This window comes from Panicum virgatum, chromosome 6N, assembly GCF_016808335.1.
Source record: "Panicum virgatum strain AP13 chromosome 6N, P.virgatum_v5, whole genome shotgun sequence".
NCBI lineage: Eukaryota > Viridiplantae > Streptophyta > Magnoliopsida > Poales > Poaceae > Panicum > Panicum virgatum.
Genome location: NC_053150.1, coordinates 19,104,704 through 19,132,115, shown reverse-complemented (window position 1 = coordinate 19,132,115; position 27,412 = coordinate 19,104,704). Strand labels below are relative to the sequence as shown.

The 27,412-nt window shown below is 43.3% G+C and overlaps 2 long non-coding RNA genes across 3 annotated transcripts; both read right to left on the bottom strand.

Moving 5' to 3' along the window:
* Positions 1 to 946: 946 nt before the first annotated feature.
* Positions 947 to 1,586, bottom strand: LOC120679452. Its single transcript, XR_005677200.1, has 2 exons — positions 1,500 to 1,586; positions 947 to 1,201 (listed from the first exon to the last, which is right to left on the bottom strand). It is a non-coding gene; the product is annotated as an uncharacterized LOC120679452 (long non-coding RNA).
* Positions 1,587 to 1,842: 256 nt separating this feature from the next.
* LOC120679408 lies at positions 1,843 to 3,592 on the bottom strand. Of its 2 annotated transcripts, none has more exons than XR_005677169.1 (3): positions 2,934 to 3,592; positions 2,453 to 2,482; positions 1,843 to 1,979 (listed from the first exon to the last, which is right to left on the bottom strand). It is a non-coding gene; the product is annotated as an uncharacterized LOC120679408 (long non-coding RNA). The 2 variants fall into 2 exon arrangements; XR_005677170.1 differs by having other exon boundaries at positions 2,453 to 2,479.
* Between the last annotated feature and the right edge of the window lie 23,820 nt (positions 3,593 to 27,412).

Sequence of the window (27,412 nt, the reverse complement as noted above, 5' to 3'; positions counted from 1 at the left end):
TCCAATTGTCGTCCTACCATTATAAAGGATATACTCTATTCAAAAGTTGCTTGTTTGAATGGAAAGTCTCTTCTCCAACACAGTGTTACCTTACTCAACTATTATTGTGTCTTGATTTTTGGAGGGTAACGAAACTATGCAAATCCAACCATGGCAGTCAGCTGTTTATAGTTGCATGATCGATGATGGGAGTTCTATCAGAATCTGATACCACTGGTTTTTGCATAGTAGTCTCAGATCTTGAAAGGATATTGAGTACGACACGAGGTTTTCAACGTATCAAGAACGATATAGCTGAACCATATGATGGTGTTGAAGCAACAAAAACAAGAGAACTGTATTTTGCAAAGCTGACCGTAAATTCATTAAGCACACCTTCAAAACAGTACAAGTGATTGTCGCTAACTCAATATCCTAATTGACCATCTAGGACCCTCCGATTCTTTCTGTATACAAGAATTCTATAGAACTGCCTAGCTAATTTCGCTCGAGCGCTTCTAATTCCTCGTTACAAGCTATGGGTGAGCCATTGTGTCGGTCCGAGTTGTTGGCCTTTAAACTGCTTGATCTCTAAGATAGCCTCCACTCCTTTGGTTATATTGTTATGTATACATGCATGCAAGTTAGGAGTTATATTTATAGTAAAATTCCACATTCATGTCTTATTAGAACTAGAAGTCCTAAAAGCAAATTTTATTCCAAATCCAAATAGAATTTAAGTCACCAAACAACAACAAGCACTATGTAAGAACACTTTATTAGAGACACTTCTTAAACCTCATCATAGACTCAGAAATCGCGCGTCTGTAAATTCACGTCTATGATAACAACGCATCACAGACGCGGAAATATGTGGGTCATCAGAGACGCGGCTGTTTAAAACGCGTCTATGATGACCCACATCAGAGACGTGGCTACAAGAAAACGCGTCTGTGATGATGAGTTAAAAAAACAAAAAAATAGAAAAATAGGACATGAAATAGGTCTTATTTACATCATAAATATATAGGATCTATCCATATATACATTACAGATACACATACACATACACAATCTTTTGAAGTCATTCATATCAATCGACAACTATCTCTAAAGTCACCATAATTATCTAATCTGCATCCTTATTTCCAGCCAGGGACTTCTGCTTAAATGACTATTGATGAACATCATGAACTTCAAATGAGCTTCAATAATTATTGAACTGGTAGCCAAAAGAATAATTATTTTGTAGATGATTAGTTAGCTGCAACTGCAAAGGTATGAAATAACCTAACCTACAAGACCACAAAGGAGAAATATAAATTCAAGCATTCAGTTCACTAAACAGAACCAAAGAGGAAATACAAAATCCAGAGATATGATAGCGTGGAGACAAGGCATCGAACTTTTGTTACCGACTGCATCAAAAATTAATGATCAGGTGATAACTAAGCTATATATTTATGTGTTCGATCAAAATTAACTGAAGCTGTGGAATGTTCAGACAGTTATGAGCCAACCTTTCTCCGAGCAAACGTCTTCTTGGAAGAAACCATTTTAGGTACAATCCTCACAGGAAAGGGAAAACTTAGAACAAAACAGCAAATCGAATCATGCCAATGCTGCTATAGGCTTGATTTTGATGATTTTGATGATGCCCCCAAAGACTTTCCTGACAACTTCATAGTCGTCCTGCTCAATGAGTAATTACAAAATGATTTAAAGAAGAAAAATGCATGATGAAAATAGAGCTATCATCTATTGTATACAAATATTTTAGACACCGCAGCTATCATTATGAGCTATCATCTTTTTTGTACATCATTTATTACGGAATAACAATAGGTGGTATCAGCTAGACCTACCTTTTCTTTGTGGCACTTCTGTGTGTCTTATTGCAGAGGAACCAAACATACCCTCACTGGGTGCTGCAGAAACTTCAGATCCTACCAAGCAGCAGACAGCATCAATGGACCCTTTACCTCGCACGTGGAAGTAACCTGAAAATTAGCAACTTCAGTCTGTAAATCCCAAATAAGTAAATTTCAGCCACAGAAGGCTGCACTGTAATATCTAAACTTCCAAGCACCACGCATAGAACATAAGGCAGCAAGACAGAGAGCGAACATGTAACTGCAGATTCATGCATTCTAAAATACTTTGATAATCAGCTAACTGGCCACTTAGCTTTTATTTAGGGTATCTATCAGCTACCTTGTGAGATACAATATCAAGAACCAACAGTGGTAGAAGCAGCTATTTTTCAGCAAATTCTTGCAATCTAAACTACCTAGATATTAATCCAATTGACCATCAAGTTTGGCAGTTTAGCAAGCTAGAATCCAGAGGCAAAAGCTTTTAGATCTAGCAACAAAGAACCTGAATGACTTATCTATCACCAGGAAGCTGAGAGCATATTGAACATGGGTAGCACATAAGGGATGAATCAATAAGAAACTTTGAAAGAAGTCACCTATGAGCAGACAGCAAGGACCAATTCCTTCTTTGTTTGTTATTCAGCAAGGACCCATGCAAAAGAAAAACAATAAACCCAGAAGAATTCAAAGTCAGCTACCATTATTCCACCAACCAAAGAAACCATAAAGCAGTAATGTAAATGCAAGAATCACTATATGAGTGTCAAGCATAGATCCATGTACTCTGATTTAGAAAGTAAAACAATCACTACAAAGAAGACAAAAAATTTACTACTCATTTCAATTTTTTTGCACAGAGATGCTACAATTTCAGAGCTAAGGTGCATCACTAACTTCAACTCCATAAGCAGAAGCACGGAAAACATCTAGTTTACTGGCCCACAGGAGGCAATCAAGTCCACATATAAAAAAATCTGAAATCTGAATCACATCTCAGTTGCACTAATTCATCAGCTACTCCTCTCACCAGGCAACTAAACACAGATAAGAACTACCTATAAAGAGCAGAAGGCATACCACTGGACAGGACTGAATCAGACAATCATAAATCTGGAAACAAATCTACTGCAGCAGCTTAGGTGACTCCTAGTAAAGAAACCATTCTGAACCCCGCAAAAATCATCTCCCTGATCCAACAGCACCCACTTTGGTTTGGGAGATTTGCACTAATCACAAGTGGGGAAACCAAATCTAGCACAAAATATGCAACATCGAAAAGGCTAATGCCTGGCCTATCTCGATTTTTGAAAGGGATAACGTTGCAGGAGATGAAGGAACAAGATCTCAGTCTCAATTTGGCTAGGGTTTCGAAAATTAGAACTCCAATCCCACTATCTGAACAGTTCCTAAAAAGCTAAGCTACACAAGACTCGAGGTTGAACTCTCCATGATTGAAAATTTCATCAATCTGACGTAGAATCATACCCCATGTAAACCCAATCCGGCGATTGCTACCAGAACCAACCCCAATAAATCGTAGTGCCAAGCTGTCACGAAACCATTCAAACCCTAGTTTATGCCGACATCACAACCACCACCTACGAAATTAACTCCAGGACCTGGAACCTCTGATCCCAGCAGCAACGTGCCCAGATCCGCAGATCAGAACGCTCAGACCACAGGATCCGAAGCCTCGAGAGGCCGCTACCTACCTACCCCCGCGGATCGAATCGAATCGAATCGAATTAGAACGGAACGAGCATAACAAGCAATCTACGAGCCAAGCCGTGGACGGACGGGCGTACCTCGGCAGCGGGGCGGAGATCCGAATGGGGGCGACGGCGAGCTGGGGCCGGCGCGCGATTAGGGCGTGAGGGGTCAGGAGCAGGGAGGGGAGTCTCTTACCCCGGAGCAGAGGATGAGGAGAGGCAGAGGTCGGAGGGTGGCGCGTCCCCAGGGAACGAAACCCTAGCGGTCGCCTGTTCGCCTCCCGACCTCCGGAACTGAAGACGCGGGGGGTTCGCGGGGGAGGAGGAGGAATGACTGATGGGACCCATGTGTAGGTGAAAGGGAAGGGGGATGGGATAATGGTTCGATATACACTACTTCATCAGAGACGTGTTTTCAAACTGCGTCTGTGATGACATCTCAAAAAAACACAGACGCATTTTCACTACACACGTCTCTGATTTTTCACCTCAGATGTGTACATCCATGGGAAACCAACACATCAAAGACGCGTGTAGTTGATCCGCGTCTCTAATAATAAATTACAGACGTGTATTGATTCCGCATCTCTGATGAAGGTGTCTTTTTTGTTACTTTCTTACATAGTGAAGTTCAATAATGGTAGCATCATATAGAAAAAGAAAAATACCACATTACATCCTAGCAGATGCAAAATAGCCAATACTGACGTGACCACGCAATGTTACTGCAGGGATTAGGGCACTAGCAGGGATTGTTGCTGGACGACATTTCTGCAGCAAGTTGGACGATAAGGTCTGGGCGCTGCTGCCTCACAGGATGGCTCTTTGTTCTTACTTCTTAATCTTTCTAACTTTAAATTAATTTATTTTACTTTCTTCTTATATACTTAGAGGCTCATCTGCGAACCCCGGGTGCACGCAACGCATACTTGCTCGGGGAGACTAGGGCGATAAATCTTGATATGATGAGGCTAGCATAGAAGAATTGCTACCCACATGTGCATCTCATGCAAAAGAATAGCCTAATCTGGCTCATATCCTTGACATACATATATGCATTGTAGACGGCAGCATGATTTAATGCACACATGTCCCATTACTGGGACCTGCCAAGCAACAGTGACTAGTGTACCAGATGTCGGTTGGAGAACTTCCGGGTACCTCTATATAGCTAATAGGCATCCTAACCATCTCACATACTACTCCTTTGCTGCCCTTACTTTCGCCAGCACAAAGACCAACACACAGTAAGGGAAAAACAGCCAGAGTTGTATTTTCCATAGGGATGGAAGGCACTAGGAAATAACTTGTTACAGATTTGAAATCGAGGACTACATTTCTACCACTAGCATGCTTCTTCTTGTGTATCAGCGGTTGATGGTGTGAGATTTATGGCACTACATGCCCGGGACTTCCGAACACCGTTGATTAGAGGAAGAAACCCAATTTGTGGTTTACCTGCAATGAATGCCGCGTCATCAACGATTAGAACATGCTGCAACAGCAAATCTGACAGATTCTTCCTTGAACTCTCACCCTATGCGTGCTCAGGCACGTTCGCGAAGAAAACACTCACCCTGGGGATGTCGACGCCTTCAGTACTGCGAAGTTATTCCCAACCGGCGGCCAGCTCATGCTGCGAGTAGCTGCTATTCCTCTTTCTCTACCGTGGAAAAGCCAGCAGTCATTCTTGTGGCAGGCGGCGGGTGAGTGCTGTATTTCACTTATTATGATCAGGCGATTGATGACATCAGTCCGATGCCCAACTAACGGTTCAGATCGCAATACTATCGTTCTCCTTCCTCTCTCGGTCACGTCTGCACGTGTTACTCACTGCGTCGCCCCTCTCCTCCATTCCATCCATCCTGGCGGCTTTCTCACAGCCGGCACCACCCCTGACTAGCTAACCAGTCTGTTTTGGAGCTCCTCATGTGCTGATGCCGGTCATTCGCTATCGTCCTCCATCCGTCGCCTACGGCCAGCGGCACTCTGCCTCGCCGCTCTACTCCTCCTGCCAGTCCTCCACTTCCCACAGCCCCATTTTTAAGCCTCAGAGCAAGCACACCCCGGCCCCAGCAACCCCCACCCCCAAAGGAAGCAGTTTGGGCTCATTATCGTGTTGTTCATGTCCATCGCTTGAAGTTCTATTAAATTTATGGTGCCTGGAGAGGGAGGAGTGGACAGGTGATCCTTGCATACATGTCCACATTTGCCACAAGTGCTTTGTATTGCATTTGTTTATAGTAATATCCACATGTTTTAAAAAAAATCAAAGGAAATATCAAGATGCTATTTTACCGTCTGTTTGCAAGGCACTGAAGAACTTCCCTTTAAAGAAACAATCAATTGTGAACCATTAAGGGATAACCTAGGTATATAAGATATTTTAAATAAGGCACTTGGAGGGTTAATCCCTCCTGCCTAACTGCAGTTATCTCCATCAACCAGTGCACCACATCCCCACCCCTACATCACTCCATTAATGGACTCTTCTGTGTGCTTCGTCCACTGTTTCTTATCCCCTCCAAACCCAAATGGAGATACCTCTCGTTTACAAAATTGCATTTACTTTCTGAACCGGACATCTAGGTATGAAATCAATTAAAGTTTTAGGCATTAAATTTCAATTTATTCCGTAAAATCAAGTGTTAGGAGACTTACTCAAAAACCATGTAGATTTCTCTAGATATATACTGTATGCTCAAAAACAAAATACAATTCTAAGACCGAGGAGAGTTCTAATGGTTTGAGTGCAGAGCTTATTGGGGTTTTTTCCCCAATAAACATGAATTTGAAGTGACGATGGAGATATAGAGCAAACTTTGATCTCCAACATTCGAGAAGAGAATCACGGCTTTAAGAGAGCGTACTAACAGATACGGCTCGCTGCTACGGTTACGAGAGCGCAAGAAACACAGAAAACGGAACTAAAACGGCGATTCTATAGACTAAACGGTGCTTCAGGGATCTAGTCGCGATTAACTAAAGAGTTAAGAGCTAACAGAAAAGATTTGTAAGACACAATAAAAAGGGTTATAAAACTATTGCACACGTCATAAGGATCACGTGAGCACAAGAATCGCTGAAAATGGAGTTGAAACGTGAAAGATATGGCTAAAACAAGGTCTAAGGAATTATTTGTGAAGAAATAGAGCTTTCAGGGGCAAGATCTGAAGAAACCAGGGGCTAAAACCTAATTAACCATAGACTTCAAGGGCTAGCATGTAAAAATACCTAAGCAGGACTGTGGGTTCTATTTTGGAAAAGCTTAGGGGTTAAACCATAAAAGATAGGACTGGTTTGTAAATTCTTTTCACCTAGCATGGACCGCGGGATGATTTTAGCACAACAGAAGGACTTAAGTGCAAAAGAGCCCTGGTTGACCGGTAAGGTTGGGATTGACTTGGGTCGAAACGGATCTAGACCGTTGGATCTAGATCCAAGGGCTGGGGCTAAAGGGGGCGTCAACCGGTGGCTCAGAAGTCCGGCGGACGGCGGCGCTTGGCGGGGGGCTCACCGGAGTAGGCGTTCTAGACGCCCTGGGCTCGATTTGGCTCGGTACTTGGATGGGGAGGGAGAGAGCGATGCAGCGAACTCATCTGGGTGCTTGGGGGCAGCAAGAAATCGCGGCGGAGGGAGCTACGGCGGCGAGGGGCGGAATGGTTGCGCCGGCGAGCAATACTATGCGAGTGAGAGCGGGATAGAGGTGGAGGAAAGGGGGCGCGATGTTGCTCACCCTGCTTCGGAGCTCTGGGGATGCTCAGGCGCCGAGAGAAGGCGGCGGAGCGGCGGATCCGCGTCGAGCCCGAGCTCGGCATCTCCAAAGGCGGCGCGGGCTAGGGTTTGGGGCGAAGGGCGACGGCGTGGGTAGGAGAGGGGTTCCCAGGGGGGGCGGTGCGGCGCTTATATAGGGGCGGAGATCCTTGGCGTGCGGTCCCAAGGCGGCGCAGCGGCGTGCGCCAAGAAGGCCGCGCTAGCGCGTGCGGCACCCGGACTCAGGGGAGTCCCGGTTCAGCACGAGGAAGGGGACGCCCGACAGGCGGGGCCCGCCTGTCGGCCGGTGCGGGAGAGGGGGTGCCGACTGGGCCGGGCTGGGGAATGTCTTGGGCTGGCACGGGATGGTTTTCTGGGCCGCGGGAAAGAAGAGAAAAGGAGAAAAGAAAAAGAAGAGATGGGCCGGCTGGGCTGAAAAGGAGAGGGGGAAAAGGAAGGCTTTTCTATTTTTGAAAAGATTCAAACACATTTAATTTAAATTCAAACTCATACGAATTCAAATTTAAATTGAACAACAAGCAATAAAACAATGCAAAGGTGGCATGAATGCAACACAAAAGAACAACCTTGTTTAATTTGGAAAACAACCAACATATATTTTATTTTACACTAAATTCCCTGTAAAGAAAATAAGTGTTGGATAAATTTTTAAAATTACAATAAAATTGTTATTTTTTTTAAATTTTAATCACATCCTGAAATTCAAAAATTTCAGGGTGTGACAGTTCTTTTGGCCCTTCTATAAGCACCGGCATCATGATGAACTTACGCTTCAGGCACAACCAAAGAGTAAGGTTGAACATACATAGGGTCACGGGCCTTGTACTATGAGCGCTGCCAAACTCACCGTACGGATTCATTCCATCCTCACTTAGATCAAATCTTATATTCCTTGGGTCGTTGTCAAATTGAGGATACTCTCGGTTAAGGTTTCTCCACTGGGACCCATCTGCTGGGTGTCTGATCATGTGATCCTCCTTACGGTCTTCTTTGTGCCACCGCATCAACTTAGCGTTATCCTTGTTTTTGAAAAAGCGCTTCAGACGTGGTATTATAGGAAAGTACCACACCAACTTTGCGGGAACTCTCTTCTTTACCGGCTGCCCATCAACATCACCTGGATCATCTCGTCTGATCTTATACCGCAATGCGCTGCAAACAGGACAACCTTCCAAGTTCTCGTATTCGCCGCAATACAGGATGCAATCGTTAGGACATGCGTGAATCTTTTGCATGTCCAATCCAAGAGGGCAAACCATCTTTTTAGCTTCGTATGTTGTTGACGGCAATTCATTACCCTCAGAAAGCATGTTCTTTACAATCTTTAATAGCTCACCAAATCCCTTATCGGTGACACCATTAGTTGCCTTCCATTTCAGCATCTCCAGCGTGGTACCCAACTTCTTTTGCTCCGGTTTGCAACTAGGGAACAACGGCCTTTTGTGATCCTCCAACATCTTCTCGAATTTTAATGCCTCCTTCACAGTCTCACTGTCTTTCTGTGCATCAAGCAATACCTGACCTAGCTCGTCAGGTGGCTCCTCTTGTGCAACATTTGCTTCACCCTCGTCCATTAGTTCATCTTGAAAGCCACCTGCTTCGTGAACCCATGCCCAATCTGGAAGGTTGTTATCATCATCAACATCTTCTTCATTATCTTCCATCATAACTCCAACTTCGCCGTGCTTGGTCCAAAGGATATAGTTACTTATGAATCCATTCAAGGCCAGGTGATTTCATAGAGTATCTCTTTTCCGGAATTCCTTTTTATTTTCGCAAACACTGCATGGACAACACATTAAACCCTCTGGCGACCTATTTGCCATTGCCGCCTTGAGAAAAGAATCTAAACCCTGAATCCACGCCGAGGTGCTCCGGCTACCGTGCATCCATTGCCGGTCCATCTGTAATTAATTACCGTATAAAAACAAAAATCAATTCTACATATCTCAAAACAAGTTACTATGAAGTAATTCGAAAAAAAATTGTAAATGTGTCATAGGCCACCTATCTAGTAAACCTAAAGTAAATAGCAAAATAAATTGGCACAATAATATATACACATGTCACCATGAAATAATTCGAAAAAAATCATTCTAAATGTGTGATAGTCAAACTGTATAGTAAACCTTCTCTAAAAAACAACAAATAATTCTACCTTGCTCAAATTAATGAACAAATTGATAAATCATGTTCATTTTCCCACATCCTTAAAATCCTTAAAATTTTGCATAATAACATATAGACATGTCTCCGTGAAATAATTCAAAAAAAATAATCTAAATGTGTCATACTCAAACTATCTAGTAATCCTTCTCTAAAACACAACAAATCAATTCTATTTTGCTCAAATTAATGAACAAATTGAAAAATTATGCTCATTGTTCCTCAACCTTAAAATCACTATTTTCTTTAAGTAGAAAGCATGAAACGAAAGAATAAACACCGTGAAAGAAGAGTGGAAGAAGCTGCTAACCTTTGGTGTACTTGGATGGGTGAAATCCTCACAAATTTTGGAGAAAATGGGCAGCACCTCCCCTCTAACACGACATGGGAGAGAGGAGAAGCTCGGCCAAATGGATGAGTCAGGCTGGGGAAGAAGAGAGCCAGTATATAGGGGGCAACTTAGTGCCGGCCAGTAATTTGAGCCAGCACAAACTGTCGACGGTTAGTGCCGGCTGAAACCTTAAGCCGGCACTAACCTGCACCGTGCCAAGTTAGTGCCGGCTGGGAAGTCCAGCCGGCACTAAATTGGCTGCTGACCGTTAGGGGTGGGCCGCTGACCGTTGGGGGGTGACACTTTAGTGCCGGCTGGAGAGTCTAGCCGGCACTAACATTACCGTCGTGTACTGTACATGCACGTTAGTGCCGGCTCCTACGTGACCGGCACTAAATTGCTGGTACCAATAAGCGTTTCTCCAATATCCTCATTCGTCTTATATTAGTCCATTTTGCCACCCAATAGCTACCTAGAATTAGTAATAGATAGTGAAAGAGAAACAGATAACAATCGTCACTTGTGGTGTACAAGAGAAAACATTGGATGCGTACGTGGTGTGTGTCGGAAAACAAGGTGTCAGGAAACAAGGTGATAAGCAAGTTAATGGTTTTTGCACATCTTTCTCCTTCGAGGTTCTACTATATATCATCAAAGTTGCATATTTGGGCGATTGACTCAGAAAGTAGTTAGCGCAAGAAGTGAGGAAGCTCGATCTTCCAGCACTTCTGTAATGGTAAACTGTCATTATAGGTCATAACTGGATCTAGGAATTAGCTTCGTTGATGGGTTTACCTAGCAAAATCATTGGATGAAGTCCCACTCCATCCATACTACTTGGACTTTTCCAGTGTCATGTCCCTCTGACTCCAGCACCACACGTTGTTACTATGTTTTCAACATTTCTAGTGTACTCTAAAATGATTGTATAATTAGATAGATCAAAATGCATAGTATTGGAAGGAATAATATGATCATTATATTTAGTTTATATTTTTATTCCGAAAATAGGATAGACGATACCACTCGATCGTAGTATGTACCCTAAGCTGGGTAACGGAGGTCAGAAAGAAAATAACTAGAAGATATCGTAAGTCCTGAGAGGTTCAACGAGCGAGCATAGGAATCATCAGGAAAAAAAGAAACCACTCTAAATTAATAGTTTTCTAGCATGTTTTTATAAATGCCAGATTAGCCGTCGTTGCATCTTCTAGGCCAGCAAAGGTCGGAGCCGGGTGGCCATGATCCTTTAGGCCACACCTCCCTTTCTCACAGCCGCACGACCGGTCCACAGGCATGCGATGACCTCATCTACGGCAGCGAGTTCATGTGCTTATTGGGTCGACGGTGAGGGCACGGCGCTCAACCAATGCAGACCAGCAGTAAACATACGAGACTCATGTGTGATGGATTGATCAGGTCGACCAGGGGATCGACCGGGGGCAGCGACACTATCAGAATATCCAGAACCGGTTTCAAATTCTATTTTTCAATCCGCTCAGATTCGTTGCCTGTGTTTTCGAACCACTCCCATAATCCCTTTGCTGTCCGATTTCAAATTCTATTGCAACTTACATGTTAATTGTCATGGTCATCCCTGATTTAGTTCATCGTATATATTATGTCATGCTGTCACGTAACATTCACAATGAGAAAAAACATGTTTCAATACGGAAATGGAGACATTGAAGGAGGAAAGGAAAATAAGTTTGATGTATTAATGACTAGTAATATTTATCGTTCATATTTCAGCCAGGTACATTATTAATTAAGTATTTCTTCATCTACATAAGCACGACGCACCAAAATTGTTTTCTTAGAAGGCCTTTTGTTGATCTGCCATCTTTTCTGGGTTCCATAAAGTTTAGCTACACGAGAAATTAGGCCTGCATCTCTATCGAAACAAACCGCGATATAGGTATTGACCAAAGTTCATCAGGAAGTTAAATAGAGTGTGCCAGTATATTCTTTTATAAAAACTCCCATACACTAGATGGTTATTTGTCCGGTTTGCCCTTTACAAGTTTGCCAACACCCATGTAAGCAAACACAACAATGGATGAGAGGCTGAGGTGCACTAAAGAAGGGGAAAAGCCCAAATCAATTGATCTATGGTGATGGAAGGCACCAGGAAACAATCGGCTTGGAATACAATCATTTATTTGCTGCGGTTCCAGCAAGGTACGTAGAAAGTGTTTTGTATTGGTGTGCTGCATGAGCTGGCTGCATGGAGAGCAAAAGGTCAAGGGATCTAAGCTATGGATCAACAGGCCCAAGGCCGAACCAGCACCGCTTGACCACTGCCTTTGAGTCGCAAACCCGGGCACAACAGGGCACATGCAAACCCGGCAAAAACTAGTGACTGAGTCGGGCAGGCTTGTCTGTACGATCCTCTTACCCTTGCTGCTAGAGAGATTACGGATCATATGTATATATATACTTTTGATCTGTTGCTAGGAATAATTCTTGTAGAGTGATGACGGATCACAAGGGGTCATCATGCCACTGCATCCTACTCGGCTGGTTGGCCCTGTTATTTCCCCCTCAGCGGTGCGCTTGAAAGCGTAAGCGTTGGTATATATGCCACTCCTTACTGGGTTCATATGTCTCACTATGACTCTATGAGTGCTTCGGCACGGATATTGGTATTGGCATCTCACTATCAGTGCTTCAAGATGTTGGTATCGCATTGTCATTTTTCTAACGAATATTGGCAGCTCTCCTAAGTTCGTTGCAAAAAGAAATATCAGTGATTGGACGCGGAATTTGTAACCGGCGCTGTGCGTATATGTTCATATAAAATAAAATAATCGAATGGAAAACGTACTATGCCAAAGAGGACAGCTCTCATTTGCGGACATGAAACACATAATGGAAAACCTGAGCAAATTTGAATCATGGAAAAGTCCCCCCCCCCCTTGTATGCTCTGTGTTCGGATTCATACTATTCTTCCTCCAAATCTAATTAATCATCATTCTAATATTTTTCATTAATTCGTGTCATTGATATTATCATGATATCTATAATGACAATAGAAAATCTACACATGCATCTTTTGTTTTTTTCTCTAAATCCTTCAAGCTAAGGTAGGTTTCGATAAACACTGGACTTTAGTTGTTACTTCATTTTTATATTCTAGATCCAAGCTAGCACTAGTACTATAAAGCTATGACCTAACTACGAGAAGAGGGCTATCCCGGTAAGGATAGGTGCAGAGCCCCTTAACCCACCATCGTATAGGTGCATGTGAACCGTGATGAGTACATGCATATCAAACTTAACTTTTGAAAAAATTAATAGTTCTACAACCAGCCACATTGAAAACAAAATTTTATTATACCATTATTCGTTTTAGCAAGAGCTTCAATTGGACTATATTTTGCTAAAAGTGGTGTTGTTACCTTTTTTTAAACAAAACCTTATTAAAGTTACTTCATAACATGAACCAAAAAGTTACTATTTCATAGCATGTATATTATTGGCAAGTTACTTCTTAACATGTATATTATTGGCAAGTTACTTCTTATCATGAACCAAAAAGTTACTATTTCTAAAATTCATATACTACAATATTATGATTTCTTAACTATCATGAAGTATAAAGTTACTTTTATTAATAAAGGCATGGATCAGAAAAGGTTACTTTTTCTAACATTACTGGTACTTTTCTTAAAAGTAGCTAGTACCATTTCTATGGTTTTATATTTTTTTATAAATAAAAAATAATGAAACTAGTACCAAGTTCTTATGAAAATGTAATTGAATATTGTTTCTCTATTTGAATCTTATTAATTCAAAACTAATAGGCATAACTACAAGCGAACAAATACGAGCAACACTAAAAAATAGATATGAATAACTCGCAAGTAGTGTGCCAATAGCTAGATTACATTTTTAAAAATGCTGGTACACGTTTCATAGTTTTTATTGAAAATGAATTACTTATAAATTTTTAGTTTAAACTTGAATATTTTTATTTTTCATAAACTAAAAAACTACATTGGAAACTAGCCAAAGGACATAATTTGTCTGGTTTCAATTGTTGGATGGCCTTATTATCCGATTTTTATAGTTGAATGTTGAAATCGGACTTTATAATAGTAGGAGAACCTAAGCTGGACATTTCCCTATTCTATAACACCTTCCACCTTGTGGCGTGATAAAAAAAATTACACCGTATTATTTGTCCAGTGTAGCCTTTAAGTTTGACAACATCACTATGAGCAATACAACCACGGATATATGGGAGGATGAGGTGCAGTAGAGAAGGGGGACCCCAAATTAATTGACTTATATAGTGATGGAAGGCACCAGGAAACCATCCGCTTAGGATATAATGATTTTCCTGCGGTTCCACCACCGTGAATGATGCTTCTACAGCTTGCTATGATACACGATCATGTTGCATGGTGAGCAAAGCACAAGGGATCTAAATTACGGATCAACAGGCGCAAGGGGGAACTCGCACTTAGACAGCAGCAACCAAGAAGATCAGCATACACTTTCATGTAGCCACCACTGACCTTTCAAGTCACGGTCTTCATCAGACTAGGGTCATTCTCAGTGCAATGTACAGCATAGTTTCCAAGCCATTGGAGTAGATGAATATCTCATAATGCAAAGTTTTATTTCACAATTTTATAGGCTACCATATAATTTAAATGTTGCACTTAATAAGTGACTAGGACTGGATGAGATGTGTGTAGATAAAGAACTCACTTAATGGAGATTATAAAATAGTTTTAGGGTATTGGTAACCGTGTGTACGATGAGTTTTATTGTGATGAAACTGCTACCATATCTCACGTCATAAACATCATGTCACCATGTCATCTAATTTGCTGACGTAGCACCTTAAATGCAAATATGAAACTTGCATGATATATACTTGCAATGTGAACGGCCTAATAAATTAGTTTGAAGCAAAACTGGGACAGGCGGGCACTAGTAGGCTCCTGTTACTCTTGCTGCCGCTAGGAATTCTAATAAAGCAGAGTGATTACGGATCACAAGCCGTCAGCATCCTGTTTCGCCCTGTTATTTCTTGGGCGGCCGTGCTTCAAGGCGTTGGTATGCCGCTCTGAAAGGAATCGGGTGCTTGTAGTTTAAGAGAGAGAGGGTGAATTAGGCAAACTAAAAATCTTAACATCAAGCTCCAACTATTTGCACAATATTTAAACTAAGACATGCTATCTAAATGTGCAACTAGTATTCTTCTAGTGTGAAAACCCTCATCCCAAAAGAGTTATGTAACCTATAGCCAATCCTATTAAGATTCTATTCTATGAAAGTAAAAGCACACAAGATTGCAAAAAGTAAATGCGGAATCTTAAAGAGGGATGAGAGAAAGCAAACTCTTGTGACACGAGGATTTATCCCGTGGTTCGGTTAGCCACAAAGGCACACCTACGTCCACATTGTTGAAGCACTCACAAAGAGTATTGCTTCTCGGCAATCAAATCCCTCCCGAGGATACCTAGCCCACGGTCACCTTGATCCCGGATTCCTCTAAGGAGCTTCTCCACCAAAAAACGGGGTCTCCACGTCCCCCACACAAAGCTTGTCGTCGCCGCTCCACACCAAGCCGGAGGGTCGAAGATGTGCCGGCGAGTCACCAAGACTCCAAGGATGGCCGGCTCACCGAGATATACTTTTATTCACTCAAGAACTAAGGCACAAGGCACACAACCTTGCTCACTCACTCACTCACTCAGGAGCTAAACTAGTGCTAAACCTAAAGATGTGATCTATTTGCTCTTTGGTTGGTTTGGAGATGTTCTTCAAAGTGTCTAGGGTCTCTCTGAACTCCAGCAAGCTTCAAATGATGGGGGAGAGCCACTTATATAGGCCACCAACTCAGATAGCCGTTGAGTAGCCGTTACCGCTTTTTCTGCGTAGTTTCGGATAATCCGACGATGCCTGCCCAAGGGTGTCGGATCATCCGACCCCACTGTGATTTCCCCCGTAGCCGTTGCAGTTTAAACACTTGCTGACGTTATTCATCCGACGTGTTTATCCGACGTCTTGTTGAATGATGCGTCGGATCATCCGGTGTCTTCTTCAAATTTGAATCCCTTCCAACGTTCACTGATCATTCCTCATGTTCATTTGTCCGACTCTCAGATACAGTCATGTCGGATTATCCGACCCTGAAGCATGAAATCCAACTGATAGAACAGGCTCTCTGGTACACTATCCGAGCCTTTGTCCTATGCCTACTTTCTTAGCTTCGGATAATCCGGTCTCATAGACATTTTTCAGCTCTTCGAAAACATACTCTCTGAGTAAAACTACTACTCAAAGTCCGAGCTTCATTTCTGTTGGTTCAGATAATCCGAGTGCTTTGGATTGTCTATCCGATCTGGCTGATTTGGATTATCCGACCCCACTGGAATTTTCTATTTCTTATTCCACTTGTCCAACTCGTCGCAGCGGTCATTTGGACACTCCAAATATATTCTCTCTGTTTTTTCACTGCGACTTGATATCTCCGCGGTGGATTGGACACTTTGTCTCGACGGTGTATTGGACGTCTTGTCTTGACGGCGCATTGGGCATCTCGCCTTGATGGCGCATTGGGCATCTCGTCTCGGCGGTGTATTGGACTTCTCGTCTCGACGGTGCATTGGACGTCTCGGATATGGTTTGGACATCATCCAAGGGACTTAAGAAATCCTACAAGTATGATCTCGCAAACTCGTTAGTCCCATTGATTGTGTTGTCACTCGATCACCAAAATCACTCGAAATGGTCTAAATAGTGTCATATTCGTTACATGCTGCTGATGGGACCATGTCAAGGGAGTCGTTATATCTCACTATCTATCAGTAATTCGACACGGACTTTGTAACCTGTGCCGACCGTGTGCCCGTCCGTGTGTATGCTGCACGTGTGAAATAAAAAATCGAATGGAAGAGCTACTATGCCAAAGAGGACAGCTCTCATTCGATGGACATGGAACACACAAAGAAAACCCTGAGCAAATTTCGAGGGATTTGAATCCTGCATGGAATTTTAAATAGAACAAATGGACCTACAAATATTCAGTGAATTATCTCAATACCATTAGAAATTTTATAGCACTCCCCTCATTACCATGTAAATTCTTCAATTGTCTCTAGTGCCATTATTTTAAATTTCATATCCATTGGTTACCATCTCCGTCAGTTGACGTTAAGTTGTTATCTTCAGACCGCTCACTGCTGTTACCATCTCCGGAGCAGCAATGCCAAATAAATTCCTACTCCCGTTGGTGCTTGAGCATATACTAACTGGAAAAGTTTGCGAGTCGCCGTAATCTATCGCTGAGGCACTCACAGTGTGCGTCTTTCCGGCACCGTTCCAGCGAGACATTGGGCCAGAGCTGTCAGTGTCTCCAACTTCATAGACTTTCACGGAAATGGCAACTAAGAAATGCAAATTTATTAGGTTCGTGTCATGACCATGAGTTTTATATTTAAAATAGCAAAGCTCAGATGCAACTTCAATTATTTTCCCCCAATTCCTTCAAGGTTGGTTCGATAAAGACTAGACATTAGTTATTACTATGTCATTTGGTTCAATTTACCTCCTAATATAATTTGTTTTTTTAATTTCTCCATATACAAGTGGAATCTTAATTGAAGATTTTGTAGCGCTGTAGTGGGCATCACAATGTATATCTAAAAATATTATAAACTTTTCATCATTATTTTTTCTATGATTTTTTTATCATAAGAGCTAATTTATTATTAAGTATCACACCCTATCAACATAATGATGAAAAATTCTTAACATATCTTTCTACAATATGTTATGATGTCTGCTATCATCTGGCAAAACTTTAACTAAAAGCTTTGCTTGTGAATGGATAAATAAAAACAAAAATCTTATTAAGGACCAAATAATATAGTTTAGGGATATAAATTGATCCAAGAAATAGTTTAGGAGGTAAATTGGTCTGGATAACACCCAAACTTGACGATACTTGATCGAGGAGTGTAATTTGAACTTTTTCCTTTTTTTATATCCTAGTTCCAAGCAGTGCTTTTATTAATAGCAACCTATTGATATTTACCAATGTTGTTGAAAGCATTGACTAACTTGGGAAGATGGCACCAGTACTATAAATCAATCATCAATCAAGTTATACATATCACATCCGTCCTTCTTCGGCCCTGACATTAACTCTCACTTCGTCCAAACATAATATATGTAGTCGAACCGACCAAAGAAATAGTGGATCAAAATTCAAAACAGAGAACTATACAACTTGCATCAGAGCAAGACACCATGCATGGAATGCAAAATAATATTACGAATAGAAGGTGTCAGGGAACATGCTGTCCATCATTGCATCGTTTGATCCACTCTCAACAAGCGGTAAGTCAGGGCTGCCACTAGAGCAGCAGCAGAGTATGAGCAAGGCGACCTCCCAGTGCCCCATGATCGTTGATCACTGAAGAACTCAGTTTAATTGGTATAGTCGTATAGATGTTAGAACTAGTGAAAATGCAAGCCTATATTCAAATGCAAGCGCTTTTTATGCAATGTTCGCCAATTAAATTACTTTATCATTGTTTTCACGTAATGGGTCTGCAGACTGGAATGTGTCTACTAGTTTGATTTAGACAAAATCAATTAGCCATATGCTAAAGTGTCTTAAGTCTTAATATGATTATGAAACATTAGCTGTGAGTCCTACAAGGCAGAAATAAATTATATAATATAAGATCTTTGTTACAATGATTGTAAAATAGCAATGGGTACTTTCAGGTACTTTTGTCTTAAAAATTTTTCTAGCTAGGTACTTACAAAAATTAAATTAAATTAATATTTGGTGCCACTTTTTGGTACTTGTTCTCATATTATTGTACCATGAGGTACTTTAGTCTAGTTACTTCCTACTTTGACCACCGTACGATTGTGTTAGATGGTCGTCTCTTATTTTTTCGATCATTGTGAAAATTCTCATAATAGAATATCTAAATCTTTAATTGAATGATGATCAGAAAAAAATTGTATCCACATATAACTATATTTATGCTCTGCAATCATCTGAAAATTTGGTTAAGCATTTGCTTTGCATAACTATCAAACTAAAATTTGTACAAAATTTAAAATATCATATATATGCAAATATTTTTTTGTTAGAGTTCATCCTGTTAACCGTGTCAATATCCTGAACAACATATTTTTTTTTAACCAGAGCGACAGGGAGTATCTACAAGTATTGAAATGTGAAGGCATACTGCCAGTCTGCTACTGAACACATGAATTCTGCTCAGTCCATAGGCGAGAGTACTTGTAACCTGTTTCAAGCCATTACAATGTAATCCACAGAGCAAACGATAATGGCTAGTGTACCCGAAATGCTTTTTGAGGAAGCCATTATATATCTTCTGATACTAGCATCATCTTAAATATCCCTTCCTTATCTCTCCCTTCATGTATTGTTTAACACCACTAGGAGAAAGATGAGGATAAGTTGTAGTATAGTAGTCGTGGGGGTAAAAGTTAATTCCTATAGCAAGGAATGGCAGGCAGCAGGAAATGAGAAATTTCAGAATTTGTGTCTCAACTTCAGAAACATATATATTTGAAAGGAAGATCAATGTGTGTGGGAAATGGTCAGTTTACTGATTTCTGGAGAGATCCATGGTGTGGAACTGTGGAATGGTCCCTCTCAAGGAGAAATTCCCAGATTTATTTGCTATCTGTAACGAAACTGACGGTTCAGTAGCCCACTTTGCAAACAGGGGCTGGAATATGATATATTCATATTCAGAAGATGGTTGGATGAGGTGCACGGGCAGGCCCCTCTCCTGCAAGAAATGCTATTGTAAAAAGTAATGAAATTCTTGCGTGGCATTTAGTGTAAAAAATTTGTGAGACTTCGCCGATTTCCATTGATCCATGAACGTGATATGTCATCGAAGCATATCACACGCAAACAGAGGATGACTATATTGGTCCGCCCATGTGATCAGTAAGCCTAGGAGATGATTGAGCAAATCGTCCTCGCTTGACGACCAGCAGTGCACTTGCTTACTTTTCCAACAGTGGAGTTCTGCATATTGGAGCGCATTGTTGCTGGCCAAACAGATTATCACTTATCTTAGCTACAAGTGCCAGATTTAACTAAGCGCGGAACAGGGGATGGGGAGGACCTGGGAAGGGGAAATCGCCTCGGAGCACGGACACCAGCCGCCAGCGGCAGAAACAGGTTAATCTCCGGGGGGCGCAACGGCCTGAGCCCCTAGCGCCGACGCAAACTCCTGGACTGCAGAGGCGACGACGGCAAGAGCGGCGCGCCCACAGCTTCGATTTTGATCGTGGATGTTGGTCTTCATGCTCTGATTTGCCGCGCGCGGAGGCCATTTGGAGTTCTAGGAGTCGACTTGGCGGCCGATATGATGCTCTGATTTGGCGGCACGCGAATGGAGCATGGGATCGGGAGGAAGAAGCTCCTGTTTGACTCGCCCGCACCGGGCCGGGAAAGGGCGCTTGTGTCTCACAAATTTGAATGTTCGCCATTGCAAATGTTAGGCTTCGCGAATTGCCATCGCTAACATGGGTTTTCGTAAAATCACCATCTAAAATATTGACAACTCATTTTTCCATGCCATTTAATCTTTTTGTTGATTATTTATTCTTTTCTATTTTTAAGCTCTAGAAAGAACCAAAATACCTTTTCCTTGTGTACCCTGGTAGTGGTAGAGATTGATCGCTGCAATTAGCACAAAGCTCATCGATCCAGCAGCCATCAATGGTGACCTAGCTGACCAAGATTAGGATCGCACGCCCTTGTTCTTGAATATTGTCCTGATTTTTCTCTTCACTTTTTCTTCTTTCAACAATTCATGTAACTTCCGATGTTGCTCCAACATAAAAAAATGGAATGTGAGGGGGAGGTCCACAGGTACAGAATGTTTGATGTGTTTTTTTATATGGCATGAGAGCAATCGCTTGATTTTCGCTCCTGCGAGATGCACGATAGGGAAGGGGGGAGCATCACCCGATTTTCAGCCACCGGGCGATGTGCTTTCCTTGTGATGGAAATGATCGCACCGCGATGATTTTCGGCGGAATGACGAAGCGAAGGCGCATGAAGGTGAGGCCACGCGACGTGACAGACAAAGCGTGAAGATGAACTCCAATCTTTTTAGTAGTTGATAGACTGATTGCTTGTGATGAGTTATTCATAGATGATCTTAGCCTGCAAGAAACGTGTATTGCTTGCTTCTGATGTTTCATACTTTATTAGTCCTAACAGTTATGTTATCACTCAACCACAAAAAAATCATTATTGATGGCCTAATGAGACCATTCGCCTTGCAAACAGTATGGAGTTGAAAATACTTTCTTGAAATGTTAGATAGCTGGAGCGGCAAAGTTTCAACCCGAACAGTCCTTGGAGAACTTCAGGGGTTTCAATGATTACTATTGAATCATTCTTGACAGGCAGCAAACTAAAAAAAAAAAAAATCGGCCGGGTGGGGAAAGACCGCCCCACCGGTATTGACTTTCAGAAGGACATGTGTCACATTGTAACCTACCAAGAAGCAATGACCAGTGTACCCCCATAATGTTTGAACTACTTGCATATAACTACCAAGAACTGTACCAAGCAATGACTAGTGCACCACTATATAACTCATATCCTACCTTTGTCTTTTCTACTACCACGAACTGTATTTGTAAAAAAAAAGAGGGGGAGGTGGGGTGAGCGGCGGATTTTTTTTTTCTTCTATAGGAATGGAAGGCACTAGGAATTAGCTTATTGCACAAACAGATTCTGCCGGGTTTATTTCGTGCCACCAGCGTTGCTTATTCTGGACACCCGTGGATGATGGAGTGAAACTACGGCGTGAGACTGGCCCCTGAGAATATGGATTAGGGGAACAAACAACCCTAGTCGTGATACTCGCGCCCTGCACTCGGGTAGTCATCAGCTAGCACGTGCACGATGCACTAATAGCAAAACATGCGCCTTCTGCGGCACCTTCTGTATCGCCATCCTGTGGCCAGCTCCTGAGTAGGAGAGCAGCTCCCAGGTGATGAATGGTACTCTTCCCTTAATCCTCTTTTCTCTGCTAGCAAAAGACCAAAAGCCACTCTTCTATATCAAAAAATAAGGTCGCACTTTTTTTTTGCAGGTAGTAGATAATCCTCGTGTACCCTGTAACAGTTGCGCAGCTAGTGCAAGTTTCGTATTGTGTTGTTTTGAATGCCATGTGCCTTGTTGTCTCGAAGGTCCAGAGCTTAATAACTAACTGAAATATGGTGAAATTTGGCATGATGTGAAATTCCCTGAACACTCCGAACACCATTCAAATTTTTCTTATGTACCCTGGTAGAGACTGAACGCTGCAATTAGCAGAAAATATTGTCTTGATTTTTCTCTTTACATTTTCTTCTTTCAACAATTCATGTAACTTCTGATGTTGCTCCAACATAAAAAATGGAATGTGAGCAGGAGATCCACAGGTACAGAATGCTTGGTGAGTTTTTTTTATGTGGCATGAGAGCAATCGCTTGATTCTCACTCCTACGAGGTGCACGATGGGGAAGCGGGAGAGCATCGCTCGATTTTCGACTGCAGGGCGATGCACTTTCCTTGTGATGGAAGTGATCACACAGATTAATTAGAGCGGTTAACGAAAGCCTGATGAAGCGATTGCATGGCGTCTGATGATTTTTTGCCAGGATGACGCAGCGAAGGCGCACTAAGGTGAGGCGACGCGACGTGACATGACGGGCAAAGCGTGAAGATGAACTCCAGTCTTTGTAGTAGTAGATTGTTAGATTGATTGCTTGTGATGAGTCATTCGTAGATGATGTTAGCATGCTAGAAACATATATTGCTTGCTTTTGACGTTTAATACTTATTGGTCCCAATAGTTATGTTATATCAGTCAATCACAAAAATCATAATTGATGTTCCCCTCTTACAAACAGAATGGACATGAAAATACTTTCTTGAAACGTTAGATAGCTGGAGTGGAAAAGTTTCAGACCAAACAGTCCTTGGAGTACTTTGGGAGTTTCAAAGTTTACTGTTGAATCATTCTTGACAGGCAGCAGCATGATATAATGCAATAGCACCTTACCAAGAAGCAATGACTAGTGTACCGCATAAACTACTTGCATATAAGTACCAAGAACTGTACCAAGCAATGACTAGTGTACCACTATGTAACTGATACCCTACCCGTATTTGTCAAACAGAGAGACAGAGAGAAAGGGGGGCGCGGGGGGGGGGGGGGGGAGCGGTGATTTTTTTTTCTTCTATATGAATGGAAGGCACTAGGAATTAGTTTATTGCACAGACAGATTCTACCAGGTTTCGTATCACCAGCATACTTTTCTTGGGTACCAGTCAGCGATGGAGTAAAACTAAGGCGTGAGACTGGCCCTAGGGAATACGGATTAGGGGAACAAACAACCCCAGTTCTGCTGTGATACTCGCGTCTTGCACTCCGGGTAGTCACTAGCTAGCACATGCACGAACAGCAAAACATGCTCCATCTAAGGCTTTCGGCACCTTCTGTATCGGTAATTCGGTATGCTGTTCACTTCCCGTGGCCAGCTCCTGAGTATGATGAGTGTGAACAGAAGACCAAAAAAAAAAGGCCACTTTTCTATATCAAAAAGAATGGTCACTCTTTTTGCAGGTGGTAGATAATCCTAGTGTACCCTGTAACAGTTGCTGCTACTGCATGCTTCGTATTATGTTGTTTTGAATACCCATGTGCTTTGTTGCCTCCGAGGTCCAGAGCTTAATAACCAACTGAAATACTCCCTCCGTTTCAAATTATAAGTCATTCCAAAAATTTTGGAGAGTCAAATCATCTCAAAGTTTGACCAAAATTATAGAGAGAAGCACAAAGATTTATGACATCAAATAGAAATACTATGAAAATATAGCTAACAAAGAATCTAATAATACTTAATTGGTATCATAAATGTTATTATCTTGTTATATAAATTTGGTCAAACTTGAAAATTTTTGACTCTCCAAGATTCTTGGAATGACTTATAATTTGGAACGGAGGAAGTATTGGTTTATTTGGCATGATGTGAAATTCCTTGAACACACCAAACACCATTCATTTTTTTTTGAGAATTTCCTTTCTGTTGTCTTCTCTCCAATTGTACATCAGAACGCCAACATGTACTGCATCTAACATATAGGACAGCGGCCGGAGATTTATTCAAGCGTGTAAAGGTACGGTTCGTCCACTAGACCACTAGCCACCTTGGAGAGATATGCAGATGTTGTGGCTCGCGCGGGAGGGCTATACACAATAGACTTCATGAGCCAACCTATGTGTTGCTGAGAAATAGTATGCATCCTAGTGTTCATACTTAGATGGAACTTGTTTGTTGCAACTGCAGCTAATATCATTTGAAATGCCACTGCATTTGAATGTCGACTCATCCGGTTCGTGCACTCATGGATCAAGCGGCCCTCCATAACACTAGGTCTTTTACGGTGCACAATATGACTATATACTACCGTTCGAGAAAGGCTCGTATGTAAAGATCGGACGGTTGATTTTTTTATACTACTGCAACTTTGATCAGTAGTATAGGGTAGCATAGGTAGTATAAGGGTAATTTGGGAAAGATGATTATTGACATCTATTCCTTATCTCCGGTTCTCTTCTTTTCTTTGCGATGGCGCCTAGGGTTTCAAGCGCCCACGCCGAAATCGCCACCGGGGAGGCGTCTCGCGCTTGCCGCCGCCATTCGCCGCCGGGGAGGCGTCCCGCGCTCGCCGCCGCCAGTCGCCGCCGTGAAGTCGGCCCCTGCACGCCATTCCGCCGTCGACTCCTTGGCGGCGGTCTGCCCCCACGATCCGTGGGCTCCGGCGGGAACGGCGGTGATCGGCTCATGAATCTGTGAAGTCGGCACCGCAGGCCGCCGCCTCTCGCCGCCAGGGAGTTGGACTGCGCACGCCCCGCTGCTCCCCAGCGCGCGCAGCCTGCGGAGGACCTCTCCTGGCAGCAATTCCCGCTTGAAAGGGATCCGTGGCGGCTTGGGACCAGTATGTGTTTCTGAACCCCTCTCAAGGTAACAAGCAGTGCTTCTACACAATTCACTGGCATGCCTTCACAGTTCATCCAAACCAGACTTGCGAACTTCTGATACAGGATTGCGCCTGCACTGACTCATCTTCCAAGCATGGTGAGGTAGAAGCCCCTTAGCTATGAACTACCAGGGCAGTGATCATGCAATGAACTACCAGGGCAGTGATCATGATTCTATACACTCCCCTGGGGGCGTCCGTTCTCTACTTCTGAAGTAGAAGCACTTGTGCTTGCAGTAGAAAAGCTTTGAACTGGAAAGTATACTTGCTTATTCCCCTCATTTGGCGTAACATTGTATACTTTCACGGGTTCTGTAATCTTATAGCATAATTATGGATACGTTGCTGTTGGCGAGATGTTAAACTCCATGCTTTTGACAATACAAAGCGCCAGACATATATTGATCTTAACAATAACTTGTTAGAATTGATCTCCATCAGTTGGCCCAACGGCCAACTAATCCCTTGACCTCGCACCCTAATCGAGGGCCCAGCCCAAGACGAGGCTGGTGGGCCCCCGTCGCACAGCCCTATAAAAAGGAGGTAGGGACTCGCAGCTCGAGACAAAAGGTTCACTGCTGCCGCCACGTTCTCCACCTCGTACCCTAGACCGATCGGGAGGGAGGGCTGTAGGCGACGGGAAGCTCCACCGGCGCCGCCTACTGCACCACACCGCCATCGACTACGCCATCACGATGCCGGCGCCCCTGCAAAGCGACATCCCCGTCCGCGACGTCTTCTCCAACTACGGAGCCATCTCTTCAACCCCTACGGCCGCGAAGGTCCTCTTACATATGTCTGTCTCTGTTCCTAGTCCTAGATCTAGGACATGTTGTAACATTTGCAAAGAAAAGAAGAGAAGGAACCCCACTGATCTATTCACTGGTGATCTTAAAGTCTAACATTGGTATCAAGAGCCTCGATCTAGTGTGTAGATTGAGATGATTTGGATTCGGACACGAATCGAAAGAAATAGAGACCAAAAGAGCGGATTCGATCTCGAATCAAAGAGCACAGAAACAAAAGATTTCGATTCGATTCGAATCGGAAGAACAAAAGTATAACCCTAACCCTAGAGGCGAGGGACAGGGTGATGGCACTCACCCACTCGCACCACCGCCGGCCGTCCAACGACGCCGCGCGGAAAAGACAGCTCGGACCGCCGCTCACCGGGATCCAGTCGCCGTCGCGCGGGCAAGGACGCGAACCGCCGTGCTCGAGGGATCTCCTTACCGTGCGCGTGCGGGACAGGGCACCGATGCGGAGCCACTCAACGGCAGCGCGCTCACCCTCCGGTGGACGCACTCGCCGGCGAGGGGGCCCGCGGCGGCGCCACCTTTCCTCCTCCGGGCGCCAAGGTGTCCGCCACTTTTTTGTTATCGTCTCGCGTCACAGGGAATGAGGAGGAAAGGTTAAGAAGAGAAACATAAGGGACTTGAGGGTTGCTGGCCGTCGGCCGGCGGCCGGAGCTCGGGACGCGACGGCGAGGGTCGCCGGCAGCGGCGGCGGCGCCGGACTCGGACCAGGTGTAAGGATCACCGGAGTGTCCGACCCTAGAGGGGGAGGGGGTGAATAGGGACGTTAATCGCTTTTTAACCTAGGGCTCAAACTACTTGCATAAGATACACCTAACACGTCCTAAACATGCTAGTTATGACTAAGGTTTATCGATGCTACTCTCTACTTACCCCTAAAAGACTTGCAACCTAGCCAATCCTAATCAAACCAACTAGAAAAGTAAAGGTACGCAAGATAGAGTAAATGCGGAAACGTAATACGGTATGTAAAGAGGTAAGTGCAAGAGGGATGCAAACTCCCGAGTAGACATGATCATGTAACGTGGTTCGGCACAAACGCCTACGTCCACGGGACACCGAGGCTCTTCCGATCACCGTCTTGCACTACACCACCGAGGCGATGCCGGCAAGCAAAGGCGAGTGCCCACAAGACACCGAGTCTCGTGCACCGCCACCGTCTCTCTCGGTCACCCGGCCGAAGTCCACTACGGAGCTTCTCCACCAAGGAGGGAGTCTCCTCTTCCCCCGCACAAAGTGTCGTTGCCACTCCACACCAAGACGGAGGGTCACACGACGGATCACAAGTTGCTTGCCGCAGCAAGGCTTTCACTCAAGCTAGTTCTCTCAAGAACTAAGCCTAAATAAGCACTAAGCACTCTCACAAGTGTGCTTAAGCCTATATGATATACAATGAAGCACTATGGTGGTTGGAGATGATCTTTGGCTCTTGTATTCTTCCTTGGTCTCCAGCACTCTCAAATGAGCCGTGGGATGGCATATATATAGCCCAACCCTCCAAACTAGCCGTTGGGAAAAAGGCTGACGAAATCCCTTAACGCCGGTTAAACCGACGCTCAAGTTTTGCCATCACCGGTTTAACCGGTGAGTGTATTTTCCCAGCAACTAGCCGTTACAAACTTCCAACGGCTATTTGATCAATCGACCGACGCTCTCAAAATTAACGTCGGTTTAACCGGTGAGTGCG